The sequence below is a fragment of the Diceros bicornis genome, chromosome 8 (assembly GCF_020826845.1).
Source record: "Diceros bicornis minor isolate mBicDic1 chromosome 8, mDicBic1.mat.cur, whole genome shotgun sequence".
Classification (NCBI taxonomy): Eukaryota; Metazoa; Chordata; class Mammalia; order Perissodactyla; family Rhinocerotidae; genus Diceros; species Diceros bicornis.
In genome coordinates, this window is record NC_080747.1 from 25814165 (window position 1) to 25826311 (window position 12147).

A 12147-nucleotide genomic window follows, 5' to 3' on the forward strand; every position below is an offset into this window, starting at 1 on the left:
ATGGGTGGGGGGAAGAAGGAAGGGAGACTGTGAAGACAGAATGCATAGGGCTTCGCAGACAGATGTAAAGACTTACCTTTCATCTTACAGAGCCCTACATAGAGAAGGTATTCTAGTGGTCATCATATAAATTAGGTTTTCTGAACCTTGGCCCTGTTGACATTTAGGGCAGGGTAATCTCTGTTGTGTAGGGCTGTCTTGCTTATTGTAGGATAGTCAAGCATCATAGCTGACCTGTACTGTTAGACGACAGTATCACCCACAAATAAATGACTCCAGATATTGATAAATGTACCCTGGGGGGCAAAATTGCCCCTGGTTGAGAACCATTGACATAAATAAAAGGTACCACGGCACAAAAGTGTTAAATAACTAATCCAGGGTCACACAGCTAATAAATAAATCTGATGCCATATGTTTAACAATATGACACATTTACTCCATCGCTTGGTTGTACCACTGATTTCTTTTCCAGTTCATTGGAATCAAAGACAATTTAGACTAGAGTCATAATGTTGTAAACTCTTGAGTAGTTTTTACCAGCATCTCATAAAGTAAAAACTAGCTTTAAGTGACCAGATAGGTTTACCTGTAATGAGACCCTGGAATTTAGCCAGAAGATCATCTCTGAATCAGCGTTTAGAGCTCTAAGAGGAACATGGATCACAATGGGATATGCCGACAGCTGTTACCTGGTAAACTGGAATGGGGTAAGAGAAGAGAAAAAGCTTTGATATATGGAAGTGCTATCTCCAGTGAAGCAGTAGAGCTGTGGCCAGCTGGCGATCCACGGTATATTACTGACCAAGAGGGTATGCTGCAACAGCAAAAGCCATTTGCCCTTTGAGCAAAACTATAAGGAAAAACACTATTATAAGATGCCAAGAAGTAAGTCCTGGAATGAATATGTTCATAAGGAGAACATAATTCTGTTCATAAAGTATGGAAATTGTGATAGTAAGCAGATACCCCTGAGAAAACTATATATAGTATAAATATACTATACACTAATACCTAACATATTTGTAAGTATGTTAAATACATGCATGCAGGAGAGAAGATCTGGACCATATTTTCCCATTCAGCACATTGACTAATAATACTTATTAACTAAATATGCATCTGCTTTCTCTTTATCACTTGTACAATTTGCACCACATACAACCATAATTTGTAATTATCCCAGTAACATATTTTCTTCTATTAATTTACCTTCTTTAAGGAAAGTCATCAGATACTCTACTGCATATATCACTGCAGTGCCTGGCACAACAACTTACATATTAAATGATGTAAGTAAACATTGGTTTAATACATTAACAGAGATGAATATGGCTTATGTTAGTTCGGATAAACAGGTGGAATCCTTTCAAAGCAACATGTATGTTGATTACTTCTCAATAAGTATTAAGAATAATAGAAATATTAAGGTTTATAAGTTAGTGAGCTTATGGAAGGAAACAAATCATTGAAATCAGTCGCTGTCTCACACACCCATACAGACACATACACGTACACCCCTTTGAGAAACTTGTGTATTGACCAAAGAATAAAAGAAAAAATCCAATCTAGTTTTCTCTTGAAGCCTTATTTACTGTGTCTCAATTTGTAAAAAGAATGGACTTTTTGAGTGGTTCTAGATGATTTTCTATTTTTTAGGAAGGTCTGTCTTGATGTTTGCAGATGGAATGAGCAGTCCACAAATGGAGTTTTTTTCTTCTTGTTGTTTTCCCATAGGGTTGCAACGTATGTAATAACTAATGTATTGTTAGTAATGGAATTTATAATATATAACTCAAGAATACATTTTATACTTATGTTTCATTACTCTCATTGACAACCTGAAATTCACTAAATTATCTACCAGAGACTGTATTACCTTGACAAAAAAATATGATTTCCTACTAAATGTGTCCTATGTCAATTTTTCATTACCTTCATCTTCTAAAAGAATATTGCATTAGAGATTTTTTTTTTACAAAATCTAAAACCTAATCCATTATTATTATTATTATTGTTATTAATTATTATTATTTGTTGAGGAAGATTAGTCTTAAGCTAACATCTGTTGCCAATCTTCCTCTTTTTTTTGTTTGAGGAAGATTAGTCCTGAGCTAACATCTGTGCCAATCTCCCTCTGCTCTATATGTGGGTCTCCACCACAGCATGGCTGATGAGTGGTGTAGGTCTGCCCCCAGGATCTGAACCCACAAAGCCTAAGTGGAGCGTGCTGAACTTAACCACTATGCCACGGGGCCAGCCGTCTAATCTATTATTTTTAAAGGTCTGTGAGATATTTCACAGTATGAATGCAACATAATTAATTCCCCCATTCCCGTAGATGGTCTTGAAGGTTATATCCTTATGTGTGTGTTTAAGGTGACTTCATTGGGGGTGCTTTGGAAAGATAAGACTTAGTTCTTCTTTTCTACAGATGTGTTATTTTGCTTTTCAGAATGAATATTTGTATTTGAAAGAAAATCCAATAAAATATTATTTTTAAAAACATATTGATTTGTTAACTTGTGCTGTCAGTGTGAATACAAATGCCTTTTAATTTCCCATCATTTAGAAATGTGTAACTCCTATACCTTATATTAAATAGCTTGTTTTAGGCATGTATATTTAAGATACCACCTAATAAGCACAAATAATTACACTTTTATAAGATAGGTTTAGATTTTTAATTGAGCTCATGGGGACTCAAATCAAGTCTGGATTTTCAAGCTTCAGTTCAGTGAGCCTTGCCTCCAAATGAAACTGAAAGTACCACGTCTAAACCCCACTGAATTATGTGATTCAATAACTAATTTCAATAAATGAGTTCAGAAGAAATACAATGCCTCTTGCTTCCATTCTACTTAAGATGGCCTGACTATTTTCCACTTTATATTGCAACAGATTGAAGTAGCTCATCCCATGGACTGACATTTGTTCTCATTTCATGCAGTAGAGAACAGGACACTTTACTGCAGTTATTATCATCAGTTTTTCCTTGTCTGCTGAAATATCGAAGATGTTGATTTGGGACTCTTCAATTCCAATTCTGGTACACCTAGCTGAGTGACAAGAGAGAAGAAGGGCTCAGAGAAAATATATTGAGGGAGAAAAGGGAATATAAGGTATTCAGACAGAAAAATGGAGAAAGGAGTAGAGAGAGGAAAAAAATAACTTAATACCCTGTGGACACTATATATCACCCTCATTTTTGTTTTGTGAAATTGGCAGGTACAATATATGCCTGCAGCAGCTCTGCCTTGTTTTTCCTAGACACCCTCTGACAGCAGGAACAGTGACTCCCTGCTCAGAGTAAGTAGCTGATGTGACTGGGGAAGTTGTGAAGCTAAGATTGGGAAAGACACCTGGCATCGAATCTAAGGGATTGTTTTGATCCCCGAAGATCGCTCTGTTTATTACAAATTTTGAAGATTCTTTTCTGTTCTTTCTGGCTAAAGTGTGAAAATATCCATAACTGACCTGCCCTGCCTATATAGAAATTCTCAATCAGGCAGAGATTTCAGAAGACTGAGCGCTGTTCATGATGACAAAAGAAAGTATCAGGGTGAGAACAGCAGTAAAAACATCAAGAGGAACTACTTCTTAAATGAGCTAAAAAGGTTCAAATTATTTTCTCAGTCCCCTTTAGTTATTTACTTTCATATCTACCATGAAATTCCTATATGCATGTATTATAAATGCATTTGTATAGAACAAAAGTTATTTTGACTGAAAATTATAATCACAACTGCAAATTTTAGAAGATTGGTCTTTGTTTTTGATAGCTATCTCCAAGTTCCTTCCTATTAAAAGAAAAAATATAGAATTGGGTCTTCTTTGGGCCTGACATGGATTTCAAGTCAGGTTCATCTAAAAAGATTTGATAAAGGAGACAAAACTGATATCCAATCAATTGATTCATTTCTCCCACTTTCAAAATTAAAGAAGCACTATGACAAGCTCTTCCTCACCCTAAGCACAGTGATAAGAGGTGTTATGGACTGAATTCTGTCCCCTCAAAATACATATTTTGAAACCCTAACCCCCAGTGTGACCCTATAGGCCCTATATATAGGGGTTGGGTCTATATTTGGAGATACGGCCTATAAGAGGGTTATTAAGGTTAAATAAAGCTATAACGGTAGGGCCCCTATCCCGTACAATTGATGTCCTTATAAGAAGAAGAAGAGAGACCAGAGCACTCTCTCTCTTCATGCAAACATAGAGGAAAGGTCATGTGAGGACATAGTGAGAAGCCAGCTATCTACAAGCCGGGAACAGAGCTGCCAGCATGATTAGGGACTTTCAGCCTCCAAAACTGTGAGAAAATAAATGTCCGAGGTCTAAGCCATTCAGTCTGTGATATTTTGTTATGGTAGCCCTAATAGACTAATACAAAGGGAGAAGCATCAATCTATAACATCAGCTGTGACTAATAGGGGCATTCACTCACATTGCAAATGGGTTTAGCCAAAGACTAGCACTCAGAGTAGGTTTTGTGAGCAAATCATTGGGCTTCTCTGGACTTGATTTCCTTTACAATATAAAGTGATTGAGTTCTATGATTTTTAAGTCCTTTTTACTTGCAAAAGTCTAGGGATCTACGATCAAACACTTATTTTAACTTATTTTTTCTGCCCTTTAAACAAGACTTTGACCAAAAGAATAGATTTGAAATGGGAAGTCAGTTGGATTTGCAAGTCTCATTGTAACATATTTTCTAGCTTTGTTTTAGACCAGTAACATAAAAAAGCAGACCATTAAATTTGAGAACTCACCAAGTGTATTTCTTTCCTAGGGCTGCTATAAAAATTACCACAAACATGGTTTAAAACAAGAGCAATTTGGGCCGGCCCCGTGGCTTAGCGGTTAAGTGCGCGCGCTCCGCTACTGGCGGCCCGGGTTCGGATCCCGGGCGTGCACTGACGCACTGCTTCTCCGGCCATGCTGAGGCCGCGTCCCACACACAGCAACTAGAAGGATGTGCAACTATGACATACAACTATCTACTGGGGCTTTGGGGGGGAAAAATGGAGGAAGATTGGCAATAGATGTTAGCTCAGAGCCGGTCTTCCTCAGCAAAAAGAGGAGAATCAACATGGATGTTAGCTCAGGGCTGATCTTCCTCAGGAAAAAAAAAAAAAAAAACAGCAATTTATTTTCATAAAGTTTGGACGTCAGAAGTCCAAAACCAAGGTTTTGGCACAACCGTGTTCCCTCTGATGGATCTAAAGGAGAATCATTCTTTGCCTTGATGGGGTTCAGGGCAGACCACCCCAAGATGCACCACTCTGGTATATGGATCATTTCAAGCTGAAGACAATAAAGGCTCATAAGCCTCAGGAAGAACATTCGACCTTCCCCCAACCCGCCTAAAAGAGTTGAACATAGAAGGCCTCTTCCAGGAAGGAGTCAACAACACAGGATACCTGTAGTATAACGTAAAATAGGTGTGCTAGAAAGACACTAACAAACCCATTTTTGGCCCAGTAAAACTTGTTTAACAAACATTTGCATTTCCATCTCCATGTAAATTGTCTCCCCTTCTCCGAAATCCCAAATCACTACCCCTAACATCCTCCCTGTCTTGAGCTGAAGATAGTTAAGCTAGCAGCTTCAGCCAGATGGCCAAGTTGCTCAGTTTTTCCTGAGTTTCTCCCATGTATACATGTTATTAAACCTTGTTTGATTTTCTCCTGCTAACCTGCCTTTTTAATTATTTGACCAGCCCTTAGGGAAAAGTGGGAGGGAATTCTTCCTTTTCCCCCAACAGCCTCTTCCAAATTCTAGCAGCTCTAGACATTCTTCGGCTTGTGGCTGTATCACTCCAATCTCTGCCTGTGTCTTCACACGGCCTTCTCTTGTATATGTTTCTCTACTCTGTGTCTCTTGTAAGGGCATCTGTCATATATAGGGTCCATATATAGGGACCATTATAGGGTCCACCATGATAATCCAGGATGTTATCATCTGGAGATCCTTAACCTACCTACCTCTGCAAAGACCCTTTTTCCAATTAAGGTCACATTCACAAATTCCGGAACATGGACATATCTTTTTCGGGGCCACCATTCAATCCACTGTACCTAGGAAAAAATCTTCCTCATACAAAAAGTTAGATTTAAAAAATAAACGTTCAATTTTGATTCTCTATGACAACATTTTAAGCCATATTTGATTTTCTTTAATTTTTTTTTATTACTAGCTATTAACATGGTAAACATTTTCCTAAAAGATCAAAACTTAAAAAGTGAAGTTTTAGGTAAATGAAATTCCAGAAAGAGGGGCTTTCTAAAAATTTAAAAGGATGCTTCTGGTATTAAAGGCAATTGAAGTCTCTAAATGTCAGAGAACTTTGATATGATATTTTTGTTCTAGTCTGAGAATTTTAGTCCCTTTTCATAATTTGCATATAAAGCATTTGAGGCTACAAATATACATGTTCTTGCATTGGCAGTTTTGAGATTTAATTTTTGCCTTAAGTCCTAAATAGTAAAGGACAGAGAATTTGCAGTTTCCCCAAATAAGATCAGAGGGGCTCATTAGCTAGCTAGATTGAGATGTTCATTAGGCAACATTTGTTTGGGGGAAGATTGATATATACCAAAAAAAAAAAAAAAAACCAGGACTAAGCAAAAAGTTATGTTATCAAAATTCAGTTTCCTTGTTGTATATAAAAATATTTATTTTATTCTTGTTTCTTTCATTTGAAAAATAAAATATTATTAATTCTCTTAAATATATAATTAATCTCTATAAACATATTTTTAAAGACTATTTAGGAAAGATGATATGAGAATGAATACATTTGAAGTTAGAAGCAGATAACGTAGATTCTCTGATTTATATATGATTAAGGTAATGGTTTTGCACTCTGATTTAACCAGGATTAGATGGTGAAAAAGGCATTTCTTTATGTACCACCCCTCAACCCCAACTCTCTTTGTTGTCCATTTTGTAGATCTTGGAATCTACTACGTACAACTTAATTCTTTGTGATTCATTTTCTTATTAACTCTATTTTTTCAATACATGTAGCTAATAATATGTCATCTATGGTTTTATCCTTCTTGGAATCTATGTTAGTTCTTAAATATATTACAAAGGAACGCTATAGTAACAAATAGTTTTCTTCTTTCTCAACACTTTTATAGGTGCAACTCTTATAACAATCCACATTTTTAGGTTTTCCACCGTGCCATATATAAAACATAGCCTTATCTTTATAATCTTCACATTTATGATAAATTCCGTTGATCCAGTGGGCAAAAAAAAATTTTTTTGAAGCTGTAACTACAGAATAGCATTTAATTTAAGCTATCAGTTCTATTCTGGTATAGACTTTAACAGCATAAGATGAGAATGTTTTGTTGACTCTACAATCTTTCCCTTCCATGTTCCACATTGATAGGGCAATTGTAGTTAATTCTCTAATTAGCAAAGGAGACTGTCAGTTTGTTAAGTATCTTAGTCTTCTGGGCTGCGATAACAAAATACCATAACATAAAAACCAGAAATTGGTTTTCCCACAGTTTTGGAGGCTGGGAAGTCCAAGATGAAGGTACTAACGGATTCAGTTCCTGGTGAGAGCTCTCTTCCTTGTTTGCAGAGGATTGTCTGTCCTCTCACTGTGTCCCACACCGAGGAGTGAGAGAGCCCTATCTTCTCTTCTTCATATAAGGACACCAGCTCTATCAGATAAAAGTTAAATGAAGTCATAGGTGGGGCCCTTATCACGTCTTCGCAGTACCTATTTCCAAACATAGTCACATTGGGGATTAGAGTCTCAACATATGAGTTTGGGGGAGACACATTCAGTCCACAATGTGTCCACAATATCGAGTTCAGTAAATAGTATTATGTAGACCAAGTGAGGAATCAGAATAATATTTTCAAAACTCTTGTCCCTGTGTTCAAGGAATATATGAATTATTGGGGGAAGAGATAGGGGAAATAAGAATGATTACAAATGATTAAACTCACTGTCCTGTGTAATAAGAAATCAAAAATTTAAAAAATAAACTGTTTAATTCAAACAAAATATGACCTTTGTTCAAGTCATGATTATGTCTACACTTGCTTATGAGTATTTTTATTTTACTAATTTAAAAACACAGCACTGTCAACAATGATAAAAACCAAAACTATAGAATAATTATTAGTTAATTTGAATAGCTTATTTCAGGATAAGAAAGGCAGAATAAAATAGTAGAAAACTCATTATCACGCAATTCAAACGGCTGGGCAAGTTTCCTAAAGATTTTCATAGCCTCTTCGTTTATAAAATGGGAATCAAAATATTTGCTCTTCTTACCAGTGTTGTGACAAACAAAAATGCTTCCAGTGGAAGCATTTTTTTTTTAAATCTACCTGTCTATACAAATATAAAGTTATATATTAAACTGTCTAAATGGTGAGGCTGTGCTAAATTAATTCTTACTGAAACCAATATAAAGTACCTTAAAGTTTTTACATCTGAGTATAGAATTTGTGAATTTCTGTCAAAAGAAAGGTTGAGGGGAAATTCTGTGAGTACTGTGTTCAATAGTGCTGTGTATCAGGATAATGATATTAGAACTGATGAAACAAAGATTCATACCCAAAGAGATGGTAGTTGATGTAATGGGGGCAGTATAGATTTCCTGGAACAGAGTCTAGAATGAGAGAGAGAGAGAGAGATTAGAAAGTCTAAGATAGAAACTTGGGACTTGTCTACATTTGAAGAACATAGAAAAAACAAAACAAGTGGTGAAAGTTGCTATCCTAGGAAAACATGAAGAGTGCGCCAAGAGACAAGGTACATACAAGCTTCAAGGATGATAGCTCAACTATTATCAAGTGCATAGACTGGTAAAAATAAAACCCCCTAGTTGATAAAAAATTGAGTAAAGGGTTAAAAAAATTATTCTTTCATCTGATCAAACCAAATCAATTTAAAGATGATTTAAATTAATATGAAAGAAAACTAGTCAGATTTGAAACTGTTGCTATTTTAAACTATTGCTTCTAATTAGACTTTTAAAACTCAGAATGTGTTATATATAGTCTCCATATTTATTTATATATGTATATCTTTGTTTCATTAATTAAGCTTCATCATGGATATAAAGAGAAAGGGAAGTAGCTGATGAGGATCTGGACTGAAATGACAGTGGAAATGACATGAAGACAAAATTACAGGCATGTTTTTAGAGAAAAAAAAGACAAGGCAACGTTGGTGACAGATGAGCTATGATATGTGGAGAATAAAAATAGCTGATGATCTGGTCTGAGAAAGTTAAAAAAAAAAACAACACAAAAACTCACTGCCACAGAAAGAAATGGGAAACTTTAGAAGAAGGGAAAAGTGGTAAGTCCATTTGATGAGCTAATTTGGGACACGTTAAGTTTGAGAGTAAGAAACATGGATGTCAATCGGAAGGTGACTTCTCTACAAGTGGCTAGAAAGAAAGAGTTAAGATCTGAGGGTAGATTTACTGGTTAAAGTAGAAAAGATTTTATTATACATAACTATGCTAGAAGAGAATGATAATCTACGATAGCCTAGTAATTTTATGGTCTATTGTATTATGAGACAACTTAATATAAGATTCAACCTAAGCAAATAAAAATATTTGCCATTTATTGAAGACCTGCCGTTATTATCACTATGTTACAGATGAGGAAATTGAGGTTCCAACTCTTTATGTAATCTCCCAAAGTGGAAAGTTCTGTCATTGGCAACGTTAAATTGAAGCCCTTCCACCAGCTGAAAAAGGAAAAAAGTGAAATGTTACGTAACATGAAGAGGAAAAAGTTTAGGTTTTGAGACTGCTTCTTTGTGGCGAGAGGAACGAAATTAAAAAAAAAAATGTTTTGTTATATATGTAAATGAAAAATATGTTTTTTTCTTTTATTGTAGCTATTAACTCAAATTCATCTTGTAGGGATCCTTTCTGTGAATAATCCATCATGAAAGATAACTTTCTCATAACATGAAATATGTATCATATTTTGGTCCCAAAACAATAAATAAACCTAGGAATAAATTTAAGCTCATCCTCTTCTTCAAGGATTTGAGAGATCATAGTGAGTGAGTGCACTATTATTAGAGTAACTTATTTGGTTTATAACAGAATTTCTCTCTCTCCAAGTTACATTAATTTAGTAAGGGCCAATGCCCTTTGTAATTGAAATTTAGTGAAATCAAGAAAATATTAAAAACCACCGTGACACTTTCATCAGAAGTATAGATTGTCATACCTCTACCTATATGATTTTGGACATAATCTCATTTATCTTATAGGACATTTTTGACAACTATGTTCATTAAGCCTCATTTTATTTTTGGTATACATAAAAGCATTCCTTGAGATAGATTAACAGCATTATGTGAAATATTTTCTTACCCGTCAAAAGGAGATAAAAGTAATAGCCCATAGCTCTAGAGTTTCTCTTTTCCTTAGATATTAACTGAATTGTATAGTGTTTTTGCTCTTGTACCAGTCTTAGTCCTATAGTGTGTGGACTTATCTTCTTTGTCATACCTTAGTATCCTATATGGAATACTAAATTGTCATTAAGTACCACTGTTTTTATCCTCATTTCTATACTCCCTCCAAAAACAAATACTCCTCTGCCAATAAAAAATGACATCCATAACTAATACTTCCCATTTTCTATTTATTCATTTTCCGTGGCATACATTAGTGGCATAAGATAGTAAAATACCTGGATTATAATTATCTCAGGTTCTTCTCTCACCACAATCTCCCCTCACTCAGATTATCTTCATTGAGTTTATTTAACTTTGTAACCTAATCAATTACAGAAAGAAACAATACAATTGTCATGCTTTTAAACAGTATAAATAAGATATCCTTGTCTACATTATTGGGATGCTTTTTAGTTATGAGTCAGAAACTCATCTCAACTAGGACTTAGGCCAAAAAGGGACTTTCTTTTTGTATATTACCAGAAAGTTTCTTGGGATAAATCCTGCTGGATCCAGGTGCTCAACAAAAGCCAGCATCTCCCTCCTCCGGATTTCTGCTCTGCTTTCCTCGCTTGCAGATAGGCTTTTCTCATAAGGAAACAGACATGCTCACCAGACGTTTAAAACCTGCAATTTAGCAGCTGGTCAAGACTCTTGGAACCCTACTAAAGAATGGATAAAGAAGATGTGGTATATACAGACAATGGAATACTACTCAGCCATAAGAAACGATGAAATCCAGCCATTTGTGACAACATGGATGGACATTGAGGGCATTATGCAAAGTGAAATAAGTCAGAGGGAGAAGGTCAAATACCGTATGATTTCCTTCATTAAGTAGTAGATAATAACAACAATAAACAAACACATAGAGACAGAGATTGGATTGGTGGTTACCAGAGGAGAAGGGGGTAGGGAGGAGGGTGAAAGGGATAATTCGGCATGTGTGTGTGGTGATGGGTTGTAATTAGTATTTGGGTGGTGAACATGATGTAATCTATGCAGAAATAGAAGTACAATGATGTACACCTGAAATTTATACAATGTTATAAACCAACGTTACTGCAATAAACAAAAAATTAAAAAAAAAAAAAAATCTAATCACAGCCAAAGTCTTGGGAAAGCTTCTCATTAACCTGAATCAGATGACGAGTCTGCTACTGAACCGTCACTGTGGTCATCTGAAATAACAAAAACAACAAGGGTGCAATACAGTCAATTTTATTTAACCATAATTGCAAATAAAATACTGTACTATTATTTGGTTGCATGTGAAGAAAAAAAATCTCACAGTTTTCTTTTTTTTCCTGGCAAATGCACGTGCTTGCTTTTGTAACACAGCAACGAAAAAATCTACCTTTCACCTAGTTTTGTCTGTTACAAAATTAATAGCCAAATTCAGCGGTTAGTTGAAACAGAGCTCATGTCAGACACTAAGTAACGTGGATGTCCTCTGCTCTTTTTAGATCAGTGCTTCTCAAACTTGGCTGCCCACTGAAATCATCTGAGGAGCTTTACAACTTCTGCTTCCTAGGTTCCAGCCCCAGAGATTCTGATTTAATGGATCTAAAGTTTTGGCAGGGATGTCAGGAGTTTAAAATCTCCAGGTGATTCTTAAAGTACAGACAAAGTTGAGAACCTCGGTTGATATTCTATACAGTTTTTATATCAAATCC